We start from the raw sequence: 17,031 nt of genomic DNA, 5'->3' as shown, positions 1-17,031 counted from the left end.
CAGGGAGTCTAACCCACATCTCATTCTACACATAGACCATGCTGGGCTGATATGCCAGGGAACTGATGGCCCAAAAGAAAGCTGAGTTTTAGAGATATCATCACTGCAGGAATTACATCTAGTCCAAAGGACTCTTCAGTCCATGAATGAGTCACAGAAGAAACAACAACAACAACAAAAAATGAATCATCCCTTTTCAGACCATGGCTATACGAAGAAAATCACTAGCATATGGAAAAAGAAAAGCCAGTGTTCGGCTTTCTAGAGGATTGAGTAGGAGTGACTGTGTGGCCATCCCAAGTGAATCAGGTCCTTAATACTGGGGAAATTCTTTCAATATAAAAATCTCTCCATTTTCTAGCTATAAATACTAACTCAGGAATGGCATCATCCGAAACCAGGTTCCCCTTCTCTATAATTATTTTCAAATTGCCCAAAGTCTATCTACACTGCTAAACTGAGGTAGAAATGGGACCAGCTGTCCACTGAACTCAGGCAAAACATGCTGGAAACTTCTGCGTTCCTCACCCCCACACCAGCATGGTTCCCCTTTGCTCCAACTTCCTCTTCCATTTCCCCCTTAACTCTAGCAGTGAAGAGTGTGTGAGCACACCATAAAGAACTCAAATTTTCAAGGTCTGATGGGGAGCAAAGGAAAAGACGAATCCCCATGTGTGGACCCATGCATGCATATGTGAACATGTGTGTCTGAGTCTGGTGTATAGGTTGGACAGGAGGTATAATTTAAAAGAGAATGTCAAAAACAAAGTTCCTACTAATCACAAAGAAAAACTCAGGATTCAATCAGGCAAGAATTAGAAAACTGGCTTAAAGGTTGGGAAATCTGATCTTTAGTTCCACAGCCGTAAGACCTTGAGTAAGTCCATCGCTCCTGACCTCTGTCTCCCTTTTTCATAAAATTCTCAACATCCACATGGGGATGATGAGAATAGAATAAAATAACAGACAGGAAAAGGATGTGAAAACTAATAAAAGCTTTATTATTGCAAGATAGGCTGAGAACTGTTGAAAAATTCAGATGAAATTAAAATAAACTAAGGCCAGCAACACAAGCCAGCTTCATCCTAATAAGCTATCAGCTAGGAAATCCAGCTCCTGACCACAGGATATATATATTTAGAAGTAACACATTTGAAAATACTTCCCCCAAGACATAATAAATGATCATAATGATTAATTTGGGGAACCAGAAAATCGGATTGGGTTCTGTGAAAACAGAAGACCTATAAGCCCTCTACACAAATATTTCTGTTTAATATATGAATGCAGCAGGGAAGGATGCCCACGTTCTAGAAGAGTAAAGACCAAGAAAATCAGATTCTTACTCTAGAAGAAAAACAAGATGATGGAAGCTACACTTTATGTTGTGCTGCATGCTTGAGATCACACCTGACAACATTCAACAAAGCAAGGAAATTTCCTTCACCAGGAACAATAGTGCTGTGCAGCTAGCTGTGTGTGTCTCCATCGGGCCGTGGAGATGGACATGCTTAATAGGATGAAAATAAGAGATGGTTCATGTACGTCCATGGCAGGTGTCCAATAGGAAATGAAAACTGGGTAGCTCTGTTTCTTTCCTTTTTCTCTTTTTTTAAAAGAATGGTATTATTGTCATACATTTCAGGTTGCTTTTCCAAGAACAAGTTGGACCAAGCAGTGGCATTTTTACATCCTCTGTCCGTGCCCTTATGACCACGGGCCAGCCCACAAGTGGTAAAAGGAAATGCGATTGGGGCTAAGCCTTCTTTTCTCAATGCACCTGCCCTCCACAAGGTCCACACTCTACTAAGCTTGGGACTCTTAACAGTTGTTAACTTGTGTTGTGGGGCAATTTTTTTTTTTTTTACAAACTTCCCATAGGTTTACAAAACAAAAATAAAGGTAAAAAGTACTAAATACAATTTTCTGATCAGAAATACACATCAAACAGATGTAGTGAAAAAAGGGCCATCTGTACCCCAATGTTCATAGCAGCAATAGCCACAATCACCAAACTATAGAAAGAGCCAAGATGCCCTTCAAGAGACAAATGGATAAAGAAGATGTGGTCCCTATCTACAATGGAATATTATGTCTCCATCAGAAAGGATGAATACTCAACTTTTGTATCAACATGCACGGGACTGGAGGAGATTATGCTGAGTGAACAAGTCAAACAGAGAGAGTCAGTTATCATATGGTCTCACTTACTTGTGGAGCATAAGGAGTAACATGGAGGACATTAGGAGAAGGAAAGGAAAAGTTAAAATTGGGGGAAATCAGAGGGGGAGACAAACCATGAGAGACTGTGGACGCTGAGAAACAAACTGAGGGTTTGGGAGCAGTGAGGGGTGGGGGGTTAGGTGAGCCTGGTGATGGGTACTAAGGAGGGAACGTATTGCATGGAGCATTGGGTGTGGTGCATAAACAATGAATCTTGGAACACTGAAAAAAATTAAATTAAATTAAAAAAAAAGAAATATATATCAAAACCAGTCAGTGAATTTTCTTACTACAGCCACAAGCAGAGATTTGCTGCCCAGCTGGAAAATACACAAACAAACCTTGTATTAGAGCCTGTCCATCTGGATTGCTTCTGACATCCAGGAAGCCCGCTATCACAGTGCTGCCTTCAAGGGCACAGCCCCCAAAACATCAAGGGACCCGAGCCATATAACTCAGGTGCTCTAATGCATCTTAAAATGAGGCTGTTAATAAAGGTTTGTCTTGATGTTGAGGACCAAAACATGAAAAGAGCTGCAAAGTAACTGGGGCCAAGAAAACGATATTTGTAGCACTGCAGGCTACTGGAAGCAGCCAAAGTTCCTAAATGCTGTAAAAACCAGTGGGTTCCTAGGATAGTCTATAACGTGTCAAGACACCTGTGTCTGGAGAAAACTCCATCCTACCTGAGAAATCTCTGGGAATTACCGGAAGAGTCACTTACTCTGTTTTCCGTTCTCACATATTACTGTTTAAATTTTATTAGAGGTACTTTGTAACTAGCTCAATTTACTTTGAAAGCTTCTAAGTGCTTTCTCTTCCCCAGTCCCCACTATTTCTTCTGTGCCAGTGTAGGGGGGCTGCTGTGTTATAAACCCACGGCTCTGTATCTGCAGCTGCCTGTGGAAATACTCAGCTTATCTATATTTAATGTGTCTTTCCTCCTACTGAGCCTTCAGGGGGCAATTTCCCCTACCACATCTAATAAGCATGATGGATTATATTCAATTTAGCTAATGCCAAGCTGTAACTAATCATAGCAGCCTCCTCAAATCAGGCTAGAGATACAGCCTTGTTCAAGACCCTTTATAAACAGGCTGTTTCTGGAGATTTACACAGCAAGTATGGGTGAAGAGATTGGAAATATGAGAAGAAAGTATAATGACTAAGCTGTCAACATTAGGAGGGAGCTTTGAGTCCTAACTACAGAGGGAGGAAGGACTAGATGCCCCTGGACAAATGACGAAGAATGAATATTACAGATTCCAGAAGGGCTAGCTGGCCAGTGACTCATGGGACACTAGGATCACACTAGGGGTACCTGGTAGCCAGTAGGGTGCCCACAGCTCAAGAAAAGACTCACAGTGACCTGGACAAGCTGCTGTCTCGCCATTCCAAATGTGCCCTGGGCAAGATACCCTCTCTGGGGATGCTTGGGTGGCTCAGTTGGTTGAGTGACTAACTTTTGGTTTTGGCTCAGGTCATGATCTCAAGGTCCTGGGATTGAAACCCTTGCTGGGCTCGGCACTGAGCAGGGAGTGTACTTGTGAATTCTCTCTCTTCCTCTGCCTTTGCCCCTTTCCCCTACTTGGGTGGGCTCATGAACGCTCTTGTTCTTTCTCTCTTAAATAAATAAATAAATAAATCTTTCAAAAAAAAGAAAAAAAAAAGATATCCTCTCCAGACCTTGCATCCCCCAGCAGTAAGATGGAGGCAGCAGCAGAGCTGGCATGGTCTCAGTTGTAAGGCAATATGGGTTTCTAAAACCGGAGATGCGGGCTCAATGAAAGAGTAAGTTACTTAAGCTTTCTACACTTTGGCTTCCAACTCAAGCAAACAGAAAAAAATGACAACGACCTGCACGATGGTGGGGATTTGGTGATCCTGTCCATGAAGCCCTGGCCTGTTGGGAATACATATTAGGAACTCAGTAAGTGGTAACTGTTATTGGATCTGAAAGCAATACTCCATCCGTTTTGATAATGAGACTCCAAAGTGAGATTTCATATGGAAACGATGTACAGTGCTAAAGCACTATAATACAGAGTTCACAGAGATTCGTTAGAACCCTGCAATAACCACTGCTTTGTTTTACCAGCAGGGATGGTGGAAAAACAGGCAAGAGAACGATGTGGGATGCTCCCCAAAGGCCCTTCCTTTGGCCCCTCCTGGATAAGAGGATATAAAATCAATCCCCCATGCTGGCATTAAAGTCTAGGATGAATACTGTGTTTACCTCCATCAAAAGTGTACCCCGAATTCAAAGTCCGCCATAATCCCACCTTTTTTTAAAAAAAGGTTTTATTTATTTGACAGAGAAAGAGAGAGAGAGATCACAAGCCGGGGGAGGGGAAGAGGGAGGAGCAGGCTCCCTGTTGAGCAGGGAGCCTGACGCAGGACTCCATCCTAGGACCCTGGGATCATGACCTGAGCCGAAGCCAGACGCTTAACCGACTGAGCCACCCAGGTGTCCCCACAATCCCACCTTTGAAGCCTTATCTCCCATGCTTTTCCTCACACACTATGTTCCAGAGCCCTGCAGGGTAGCTTGCTGTGCCCTGAACGTACCATGCAGTTTCGTACCTCCAGGATTTGGCTATCCTATCTGCTCAGGCTAGAGGGTCCCTTGTCACTCCTACCTCCCGATACTATTTCTCCCCCGGTTAAAACTTTCTAGTCTTTGGCATTCCTGACTCCTCTTAGAGAGGGATCAGTTCCAAGATATGCTTCTTCAGGTGACCTTCAACATACACAAGGAAGTCTTTTAAAATAACCATCTTTTACACTGGGAGCCTTCTGTTTCCACCTCTCTTTCCTCTGGAAAGCTGTAAAATCTAAACATTTTTATACGTTTTCCACATTTTAAACTCCACTTTATAAACTATGGCTCAAGGAAGACGATTATCAATATTAGCACAATCATATCAACAAGTACCAAAAATAGGCTAAGCCCCACCCAAACCCCCCAGATATGTTATGACACTAAAGTCCTGAATCATTACAACTGTGGCTGTGGAGAAAATGTGCTTGGCCACAGTGTCATCTGTCAAAACAAGCCTATTCCCATAAGGCATGGCCCTTCGGCCACCTCCTCCATGAACTCCCCCATCATGCCCATTTAACAACTCCTTCTCGGGCTCTCAGAGCATTTTGCAAGCCCCTCTGCATCCCTCCATTCATAAACCCAACCTGCCAGGTACATTCAGCCTATGTAAGAGGTGGGGGGAGGGGCAGGGACTGATGGACTAAAGTTTCAAGTCCTCCCTAAGAAATCTGTAGAGCTTGCTATAAATATGAACCATAAGATCAACAAAGTGTAGAGGACAGGACTTCCAAGTCCCACAGTGAGAATGTCAGCTCTGTTCCTTAGCAGACTGCCACTCTCAGCTTCAATGTCCTCTCCTATAAAATGGGAGTGAGTCTCCGTCACTGAACTGTGAAAATAAAACAAAATTAGATGAGAAGCAGCAAGCACTTAGCCCAGTACATGCCTGGCATGTGGTAAGTGCCCAATGAACATATTTTTTGTATGGTATAATTATTATCATCACCATAGTATAAAGAGGTGTGTGTCAGAGAGTACACAAAGAGCAAAGGAAACAAGAATTTGTTCTGCTTTGTTTGCACACCTTGCCTCTCTGGAGCTTAGTAAATGTTTGTTGATTCAAACGTGGGGGTTGGTGCAGGCTTTGAGAACTCAGAATGCATGGCTGTGGGAGAGGAGGACAGTCAAGGAGCTGGTAGGTCAATGTTCAAAGACTTCCCAAGATCCAGGAAAACAGGGAGCACACCGGTAAGGCCTGGAATAGCAGTCCATTAGGAGAGTTTCCAAATGGTCTGAGCGGACTCCAAATGCTAGTCAGGAGCTGGGATGGCCACCGAGGCACCAACAGAGAAGAATGTTGAAAATACAAGCTTGGGGAACAGAGAATCAACAGACTGGGGTGGCGCCTGGGACTATGTGTTTTCAACAGGCAACCGAGATGATTTGAATGTGCAATTAGGTTGTACCCAGAGCCAGAAGGCAGAGTGGGCTGTCAGCATAGCTGTTCTGGTCTGGTCTGCAGCTCTGTATGCAAAATCTTTGCGAAATCTCTCATGTGATTGAGGTCTCTCCTTTTAGCCAGATCTCCACGAAGGGTGGGGTGTGAATGGTCCTCAGATAGTTCAAGGCTATGTGCTCGGGAACAAAGATGAGCCTCCTAACAGCAATACTTCCCGGGGCCAAGAATCTTCATGAGGGAAGTTAATTATTACTCTTTCAGATCATTTTCTGAGCTAACAACAATAGGAAGAGCAGTACTAGTTACTAACTGCTGGCAATGTGCCAGGCACTGCATTAATCTACACATGTTACCTAATGTAATCCCCATAACACCCTGCAAGATAGACACTGCCCTCATTAACGATAAGAACACCACGGTTTAGGGATGCCTGGGGGGCTCAGTCGGTTAAGCATCTGCCTTCAGCTCAGGTCATGATCCCAGGGTGCTGAGATCGAGTCCTGCATCAGGCTTCTTGCTCAGTGGGGAGCCTGCTTCTCCCTCTCCCTCTACTGCTCCCCCCACTTATGCTCTCTCACTCTCTGACAAATAAATAAATAAAATCTTAAAAAAAAAAAACACACACAAAAAACACCAAGGTTTAGAGAGGATAACTCATGTGCTCAAGATCACACTGCTACCCAGAGACAGAATCAAACAGGCAGCTGGTTATTTCATCATGAAATTACACTGTTTGGCCAACTGCCAGGTCTACCTGCCAGCCCCCGGCTCTACCTTTCCTCCAGACCTGGCTCAAAACCCCCCACCCGAGGCCATTTTACTTCCTCTAAAATTCCCAAGGTACTGAACACAGAGCACTATTTCTGGGGCTGTTCAATCAATAACCAGCAAATAAATAGAGGTATGTTTCTGTTGTACCTTTTCCCAAAGAACACAAAACACACTCACATTTACTCTCTCATCTGTTCAAGTGACTGCTTTAAAAAACAAAACAAAACATTTTTATTGGAATAAGACATAAGGAGTTCTGTAAAACATTTAAAATGACATTATTTACAAGGTCCTATTCTTTCCTCTTAAGTGTTGCTATGCTTTTTGTTGCTTTTTCTATTCAAATAGAAGCCTTTCATTTACATACATCCCTTTCAAAGAAATCTGATTATGTAAAAATGTAACTAAAAAAGTCAAGTTTTTTCTGTTGCTTAGTACTCTTTATTTCCTATTGTTTTCTTTATATTTCCCTTCAATGAGATTTCAAGTCTCTTTCCTACATAGCTCCACATGCATCTGGCAATCTGTTTTATAGCAAGCCTGACCCTACATTCACTACCTACACTATTTCTGCAGGTTCATCTTTGGACCACTGGGAAGAAAAAACCCATCTCTGTCACTGCCATTCATGTCTCTGGGGCAGACCAGGCTTTTGGAACCTCCACAGTAGGCCCTCATTCCACAAGGCCACAGTCTGACAGTGGAGCACACACTCTTCTCTGCCTCGCTGAAGGTCATGAGAAACCAGCCCCCTACCACTACTCTCACAATTACAACTGTTTTGATTTGTTCCTTTGCTTAAGATGAAAAACATTGAACAATAACAAAGAGGAAAGAAAAAGAATTTTAAGCAGGCTAGTGGGAGAGATGATATATGGAAGAGAATTTTTCTGACCATCTCTTATCACTCTACTGGCGAGTTTCCTTCTCACTTGCTCTAATTCAAATACGTGGACACTTATCAATTAATGAGCAGTAAGTATCATTTCTGCCTTCAAAAACTTTCAACATATTAGGAAGGTAAGAGCACATGCACACAGAAACTACCACTTCTTAAAGGAAGGCTTTGTCATGAGTCTTTACAAAGGCCTCAGCTACCAGACAGGCAATGCTGTCTTGCCTCCTAACCAACACCCTAAGATACACTCTAGCTAATTCTCAAACCTTATGTCTTATACACACAGTTTTCCTGTGGTGGGAGAAACAGCAAGATGCTAATTCCCTGAGAAGGTCTAATTCTCAAAACCCTTTAGTATAGTTTCCATATCCTTCAGACTCCCTTTTCCTACAAATGTAGGCCATGGACGCTATTATTGGTGTGGGATGGATAATTCCAATAGAAGCCACAATCATCTAAGCTAAATTGGGCCCCTAGTCTGCAGTGAACTCAAGGTTAAACAAGCCATCATCCAAACATTTCAATAATTCTGGAACCTCAAACAAGAAGACAAGATTTGTTCTGCCTCTCACTCATTCTGTGCTTTCCAGTAATAGCACCAATCTCCTTGTCTCAGACCCCATCAAGAGTCAGAAGGTAATATATACAAAACCTGTATTTATGAGGGGGATGGGGAGTTATTATTTAACAAGTACAGAGTTTTAGTCTTGCAAGGCAAAAAGAGCTCTGTGGAGGAATGGTAGTGACCATAGCAAGACAACGGGAATGTCCTAATGTCACTAAGCTGTACACTTAAAAATGGTTCAGGTGGTAAATTTTTTGTTATGTGTATTTTACCATAATTAATTTTTTAATATTCTACAATTGATTTTGGTGATGGTTGCACAACTTTGGGAATATACTAAAAACCATGACTTGGGTAAATGGTATGGTATGTGAATTATATCTCAACTTGTTATAAAAGAGGAGAAAAAAGAATCAAATTGGTATTCTAGGGGAAAAAAAAACTTATATTTTAAATTAACCAGATAGATTTATAGCAGACTAATTACAGCAGAAATAGGATTAGTAAATTCGAATACAGGTCAGTAAAAAGTAGTCAACCTGAATCACAGAAGGGAAAGAGAATAAAGAAGAGAACAGAACACAAGAGACATGTGAAATATTGTCAACAACAAGGCCCAACCCAGGAACTTAATAGTCAAAATGTTAAAAACAAAAAATATGGGGGAGATTTTAAAAGAAGCAGAGGAATTTACCCAAAGGATACAAAAGTACAAATTTGTAGGGGTATGTGCACCCTGATGTTTAATACCAGCATGATCACAATAGCCAAACTACGGAGAGAGTCCAAATGTTCACTGACTGATGAATAAATAAAGAAGATGTGGTGTATATACAATGGAATATTACTTGGCCATCAGAAAGAACAGAACCCTGCCATTCACAATGACGTGGATGGAGTCAGTGTAGTATGCTAAGTGAAATAAGTCAGTCAGAGAGAAACAAATACCATATGATTTTACTTATATATGGAGTCTAAGAAACAAACCAGATGAACATATGGGAAGGAAAAAAAGAGAGAGGGGGAAACAAACCACAAGAGATTCTCAATGATAGAGAACAAACTGAGGGATGATGGAGGGAGGTGTGTGGGGGGTGGGCTAAATGGGTGATGGGTACTGAGGAGGGCATTTGATAGGATGAGCACTGGGTGTTGTATGTGATGAATCAATAAATTCTACTCCTGAAACCAATGTTACACTACATGTTAACTAACTAGAATTTAAATAAAACTTTGAAGAAAAGATAAATAAAAGAAGCCGAGGAAAATAAGACATATCACATTCAGGAGAACAATAGCAGAATGGCATCTGAATTTTCATCAGAAGCAATAACATATTTAAACTGCCAAAAGGTTTAAAAAGAAAAAAGCAAGCCTGTAATTTTACACCTTGAGGAAATAATTCAAATAAAGACATTTTCAAACAAAGATTTAAAAAACTCATCACTGAAAGAACTGTACTGTAAAAAAGAATGAAAACAGCTGCTCAGGCTGAAAAAAATTGATCCCCCTTTCAAAAATATGAAACTAAAAAGAAGACTAAAAAATATAAATAAGTATATATAATATAAAAATATAAAAATATAAAATTTAAAATATAAATATATATTATATATAATATTTATATATAAAATAATATATAAATATTATATATTATATTATATATTTTATATTATACATAAATATATACTATATTAATATAATATAATTAAAATATTAAAATATAAATAAGTATATAAATAAATAAATAAATACTGGCAATTTAAAGCCTATAGGTTTATAACAAAATAGCACAAAGGGCAAGAAGGAGGTTAAATAGAATTAAACTATTGTAAAAATCTTATGTAGTTTGAAAAGGGGTAAAAGTACTAATTTAAATAGCTTTTAATATGTGGAGAATGCAATTGTTATCTCTAGGGTGAGCACTAAAAGAATAATAAAAATGTATACAACTAAAAAGCTAAGCTGGGAAATCAAATGGAATAATAAGCAAATACTTAATTAATCCAAAGAAGGTAGGAAAACAGGAAATAGGAACAACAAAAAAAAAGTGTGAGAAAGAGAAAATATATAGCAAGATGACAGACTAAAACCCAATGATAGCAACAACAATGACAAAAGTAATGGACTAAGTATTCCAATTATAAGACAATTATCAATGGACCAGATTTTCAAAAAATAAAAAAAGACTCAATCTTTTGCTATTTAGTTATAAGAGATATTCTTTAAAAATAATGCCACAAGACTATATATAAAAACCCTGAAGTCTCCACTAAAAATAACTATTAATACTAATGAGTGAATTCAGTAAGGCTGCAGGATGTAAAATTAAGACACAGAAATTTACTGTTTTTCTACACACTAATAACGAAATAGCAGAAAGTGAAATTAAGAAAACAATTCCATTTACAACTGCACCAAAAAATGAAAACAAAAACAAAAAACCTAGAAACAAACTTAACCAAGAAGGCAAAAGACCTGTACTCTGGAAAGTATGAAACTTTGATGAAAAAAATTAAAGACAATACAAACAAGTAAAAAATATTTCATGTTCATGGACTGGAGGAATTGTTAAAATGTTCATACTACCCAAAGCAATGTACAGATTCAGTGCAACCCCTATCAAAATACCAATAACATTTTCACAGAACTAGAACAAATAATCCTAAAATTTGTATGGAACCACAAAAGACCCTGAATAGCCAAAGCAATTTGAGAAAGAACAACAAAACTGGAGACATCACAATCCTAGATTTCAAGATACACTACAAAGCTATCTGTGATAATCAAAACAGTACACAGTACAGTACTGGCACGAAAACAGACACATACATCAATGAGAAGAATAGAGAGCCCCATAAATAAACCCATGCTTGTATGGTCAATTAATCTATGACAAAGAAGGCAATAATATACAGCAGGAAAAAGACAGTCTGTTCAATATATGGTGCTGGGAAAACTGGACAGCTACATCCTAAAGAAATATATGTAGACCACTTTCTTATACCATACACAAAAATAAACTCAAAATAGATTAAAGACCTACTTGTGAGACATGAAACCATAAAACTCCTAGGAGAAAACACAGGCAGTAATCTCTTTGACATCAGCCTCAGCAACATTTTTCTAGATATGTCTCCTCAGGCAAAGGGGGAAAAAAGCAAAAATAAACCATTAGGACTACATTAAAATAAAAAGCGTCTGCACATTGAAAGAAACCATTAACAAAATAAAAAAGCAACCTACTGAATGGAGAAGATAAATGCAGATGACATATCCAATAAGGGGTTAAGAGCTAAAATATATAAAGAACTTCTATAACTCAACACCAAAAAACCCCAAATAATTTAATTAAAAATAGGCATAGAGCCTATATAGACATTATTCTGAAGAAGATATACTGAAGGCCAACAGACATATGGAAAGATGATCAACATCAATGATCATCAGGGAAATGCAAATCAAAAGCACAGTGAGATACCACCTTACACCTGTCAGAATGGCTATCAGAAAGAAATAACAAGTGTTGGTAAGGATGCGGAGAAAAAGAAACATTCATGCACTGTTGGCAGGAATGTAAAATGGTGTAGCCACTGTGGAAAACAATATGGAAGTTCCTCAAAAAATTAATAGAAATACCATGTGATCCAGTAATTCTATTATTGGGTATATACCCAAGGAAAACAAAAATACTAATTCGAAAAGATATATGCATCCCTGTGTTTATTGCAGCATTATTTATAATAGCCAGGATATGGAAGCAACCACTGTCTGTCCATAGGTGAATGGATAAAGATGATGTTATACACACACACACACACACACACACACACACGTGCATGCACACACACACACACAACAGAGTATTACTCAGACATAAAAAAGATGAGATCTTGCGGACTGGGACAATATGGATGACCTAGAGGGCACTATGCTAAGTGAAATAAGTAAGACAAGGAAACAAACACCATATGAGTTCACTTATATGTGAAATCTACCAAAACAAAAACAAAAACAAAAACTGATGAACAAGTGAAAAAAAAGCAGAAACAGGCCCCAAAATACAGGGAACTAACTGATGGTTGCCAGAGGTAAAAGTGTATTGCTTAATTTTCAAACTTTTGATAATTTCCTACTTACCATTTTATTACTGATTTCTAAGTTAATTTCTTAGTGGTAAGAAAATGCACTATATGATTTCAATCTTGAAATTTTGTTGAGACTTTCTTTATAGTTCATCATCTGGTCTATTTTGGTAAATATTCTGTATAAAATTGCAAAAAAAGGGGGCGTGTGTGTGGCTCAGTGGGTTGAGCCTGTGCCTTCGGCTCAGGTCATGGTTTACGGGTCCTGGATTCGACCCCACATTGGGCTCTCTGCTCAGCGAGGAGCCTGCCTCCCCCTCTATCTCTGCCTGCTGCTCTGCCTACTTGTGATCTCTCTCTCTCTGTCAAATAAACAAAAAAAAAAATCTTTAAAAATAAAACAAAATTGCAAAAAAAGGTATTTTAAAGTTGTTAAGTGTTTATTCTCTATAGGCTAATTAGGTCAAGTAGATAGAGTTTTTAAAAAATTGTATTACTAATTATTTTGTCTGCTTGATCATTCAGTTACTGAGAAAGGGGTATATACAGTCTTAAAATTTGATTATGGAATTATTTCTTTTTTTTTTTTTAAGATTTTATTTATTTACTTGACAGATATCACAAGTAGGCAGAGAGGCAGGCAGAGGTGGGGGGAAGCAGGCTCCCTGCCGAGCGAGCAGAAAGCCTGATGCGGGTCTCGATCCCAGGGCCCTGGGATCTTGACCAGAGCCAAAGGCAGAAGCTTTAACCCACTGAGTCACCCAGGGTGCCCTGGAATTGTTTATTTCTATTAATTTTTGCTTTGGGTAATGGAATCCTAGTAAACTTAAGGCCTCAGAAAAGTAGAACAAAGAAAATAAACAGAAGCAAAAATCAATAAGATAGAAAACAGACAATTAACAATTAACAAAGCCAAAAGTTAATTCTTTGAAAAGATTACTATAATTGAGGGGCGCCTGGGTGGCTCAGTGGGTTGGGGCCTCTGCCTTCGGCTCGGGTCATGGTCCCGGGGTTCTGGGATCGAGCCCCGCGTCAGGCTCTCTGCTCAGCGGGGAGCCTGCTTCCTCCTCTCTCTCTGCCTGCCTCTCTGCCTACTTGTGATCTCTGTCTGTCAAATAGATAAATAAAATATTAAAAAAAAAAAAGATTACTATAATTGAGAAAATTCTACCAAGGTAAACAGAGAGAAGACACAAATGACCAATGGAGAAAAAACATTATTGGTCCAACATTTAAAAAAATAAACACATATGATGTATATATTTTGGGGTTATGTTACTAGATGTATACACAGGTAGGATTGCTTTGTCTTCCTGTTGAATGAATCCTTTTGCTGTTATGAAATATTCCTGTTTTTATTTAATAATACTTATTGCTTTTAAGTCTGCTTTGTCTGATGTTAATATAGGCATCCAACTTTCTTTTTGAGAGTGTTTGCCTGACATGCCTTTTTCCACTTCTTTTATTTAAATTCCTGTGTCTTTCTTATTTAAGTATAGTTGACACACAATGTTACATTAGTTTCAGGTGTACAACAGAGTGCTTGGACAACTCCGTATGCTATGCTCACCACAAATGGAGCTACTGTACAACGCTACTGCAGTATCATTGACCATATTCCCTATGCTATACCTTTTATTCCCATGATTTATTCATTTTATAACCGGAAGCATGTACCTCCCACTCCCCTTCACCCATTTATAGTTCTGTAAAAAACTACAAGACAGAAAAGGATGCTGTATTTTGTCAAATGTTTTTTCTGCATCAATTGAGAGGACCTTGTGATTCCTGTCTCTTCTTCTATTTATATGTTCTATCACATTGACTGATTTTCAAATGTTGAACCACCCTTTCATCCCAGGGATAAATCCTTTTACTATACTGTTGGATCCTGTTAGCTAGGGTCTTGTTGAGAATTTTGGCATCCATATTCATCAGGGATATTGGTCTGTAATTCTCCCTTTTGAGGGGGTCTTTGCCTGGTTCCAGGATCAAGGTAATGCTGGTTTTATAGAATGAGTTTGGAAGTTTTCCTTAGGTTTCTATTTTTTGAAATAGCTTCAGGAGAATAGGCATTATTTCTTCTTTGATTGTGTGGTAGAATTCCCCTGGGGAGCCATCAGGTCCTGGACTGACACAAAAACAGACCCACAGACCAATGGAACAGAACAGAGAGCCCAGATATGGACCCTCAACTCTATAGTCAACTAATCTTCGACAAAGCAGGAAAAAATATCCAATGGAAAAAAGACAGTCTCTTCAATAAATGGTGCTGGGAAAATTGGATAGCTATGTATAGAAGAATGAAACTCAACCATTCTCTTACACCATACACAAAGATAAACTCTAAATGAATGAAAGAACTCAATGTGAGACAGGAATCCATCAAAATCCTGGAGGAGAACATAGGCAGTAACCTTTCGACATCTGCCACAGCAACTTCTTTCAAAAGAAGTCTACAAAAGCAAAGGAAACAAAAGCAAAAATGAACTTTGGGGGCGTCTCCAAGATAAAAAGCTTCTGCACAGCAAAGGAAACAGTCAGCAAAACAAAGAGACAACCCACAGAATGGGGGAAGATATTTGCAAATGACACTACAGATAAAGGGCTAGTATCTAAGATCTATAAAGAACTTCTCAAACTCAGGGCACCTGGGTGGCTCAGTGGGTTAAGCCTCTGCCTTTGGCTCCAGTCATGATCCCAGGGTCCTGGGATCAAGCCCCATACCGGGCTCTGCTCAGCGAGGAGCCTGCTTCCCACTCTCTCTCTCTGCCTGCCTCTCTGCCTACTTGTGATCTCTCTCTGTCAAATAAATAAATAAAATCTTAAAAAAAAAAAAAAAGAACTTCTCAAACTCAACACCCAAAAGACAAATAATCAAGTAAAAAAATAATCAAGTCAAAAAATGGGCAGAAGACATGGACACTTCTCCAAAGAAGACATACAAATGGCTAACAGATACATGAAAAAATGTGCAACATCATTAGCCATCAGAGAAATTCAAATCAAAACCACATTGAGATACCACCTTACGCCAGTTAGAATGGCAAAAATTGACAAGACAAGAAACAACAAAAGTTGGAGAGGATGTGGAGAAAGGGGAACCCTCCTACACTGTTGGTGGGAATGCAAGTTGGTGCAGCCACTTTAGAAAACAGTGTGGAGGTTCCTCAAAAAGTTAAAAATAGAGATACCCTATGACCCAGCAATTGGACTACTGGGTATTTATCCCAAAGATACAGATGTAGTGAAAAAAAGGGCCATATGCACCCCAATGTTCATAGAAGCAGTGTCCACAAGAGCCAAACTGTGGAAGGAACCAAATGTCCTTCAGCAGACGAATGGATAAAGAAGACGTGGTCCATATATACAATGGAATATTAGGTCTCCATCAGAAAGGATGAATACCCAATATTTGCATCAACATGGATGGAACTGGAGGAGATTATGCTGAGTGAAATAAGTCAAGCAAAGAAAGACAATTATCATATGGTTTTACTTATTTGTGGAACATAAGGAATAGCACGGAGGACAGTATGAGAAGGAAGGGAAAAATGAAGGCAGGGAAACGGAGGGGGAGATGAACCATGAGAGACTATGGACTCTGAGAAACAAACTGAGTGTTTTAGAGAGAAGCTGTAGGGGGATGGGTTCGCCCAGTGGTGGGTACTAAGGAGGGCATGTATTGCATGGAGAACTGGGTGTTATACACAAAAAATGAAGCATGAAACACTATATCAAAAACTAATGATGTACTGTATGGTGACTAACCTAATAAAATAAAAAATTTTTTTAAAAAAGTAGAAGACATCATGACCAACTAGGGTTTATTCCAGGAATGCAGAGTTAATTTAACTTTCAAAAGTCAATCAGCAGGGCACCTGTGTGGCTCAGTCTGTTAAGCGTCTGCCTTCAGCTCAGGTTATGACCCCAGGGATCAAGCCCCAAATCCAGCAGGGAGGAGCCTGCTTCTCCCTCTCCCCCTGCCACTTACTCCCCCTGCTTGTGCTTTCTCACTCTCTCCAATCAATCAATCAATCAATCAATAAAATCTTTTTTTAAAAAGTCAATCAATATAATTCACCACGTTAACAAACTAAAGGAGGAAAAAACATTTTATCTCAATAAATGCAGAAAAGTATTTGGTAGAATTCAAAATCTGTTAATGGTAAAAATTCTCAGAAAACCAGGAATACAGGAGACCTTCCTTAATATAACAGAAAGTATTTACAAACAACAAAAGTCAACAATATACTTAATGCTGAAACACTGAACATATTCCCCCTGAGATCAGAAATAAGAGAAGGATGTCTCTTATATCCACTTCTCTTCAACATTATATTATAGATGCTAAACAGGACTAAGTCAAGAAAAATAAAGGTATAGATTTTGCAGAGAAAAAAAAAGCAAAATAATTTTTATTCACAAAGACATTACTGTGCATGTGAAAAATTCTAAGTAGTCTACAAAATCTTCAAATTAATA

The 17,031-nt window shown here is 39.1% G+C and overlaps 1 protein-coding gene across 2 annotated transcripts in view; it reads right to left on the bottom strand.

Annotated features, from left to right (window-relative positions):
* The window catches only part of LOC111162367 (potassium voltage-gated channel subfamily H member 1), a 373,079-nt gene that overhangs the window by 262,282 nt on the left and 93,766 nt on the right, over positions 1-17,031 (bottom strand). The gene's annotated exons all lie outside the window — the stretch shown is intronic.

Source organism: Enhydra lutris, unplaced genomic scaffold, assembly GCF_002288905.1.
Source record: "Enhydra lutris kenyoni isolate GAN:26980312 unplaced genomic scaffold, ASM228890v2 scaffoldscaffold91, whole genome shotgun sequence".
In the NCBI taxonomy this organism is placed as follows: Eukaryota; Metazoa; Chordata; class Mammalia; order Carnivora; family Mustelidae; genus Enhydra; species Enhydra lutris.
The sequence above is the reverse complement of the archived record's forward strand: the minus strand, read 5'-3'. Positions and strand labels throughout refer to the sequence as shown.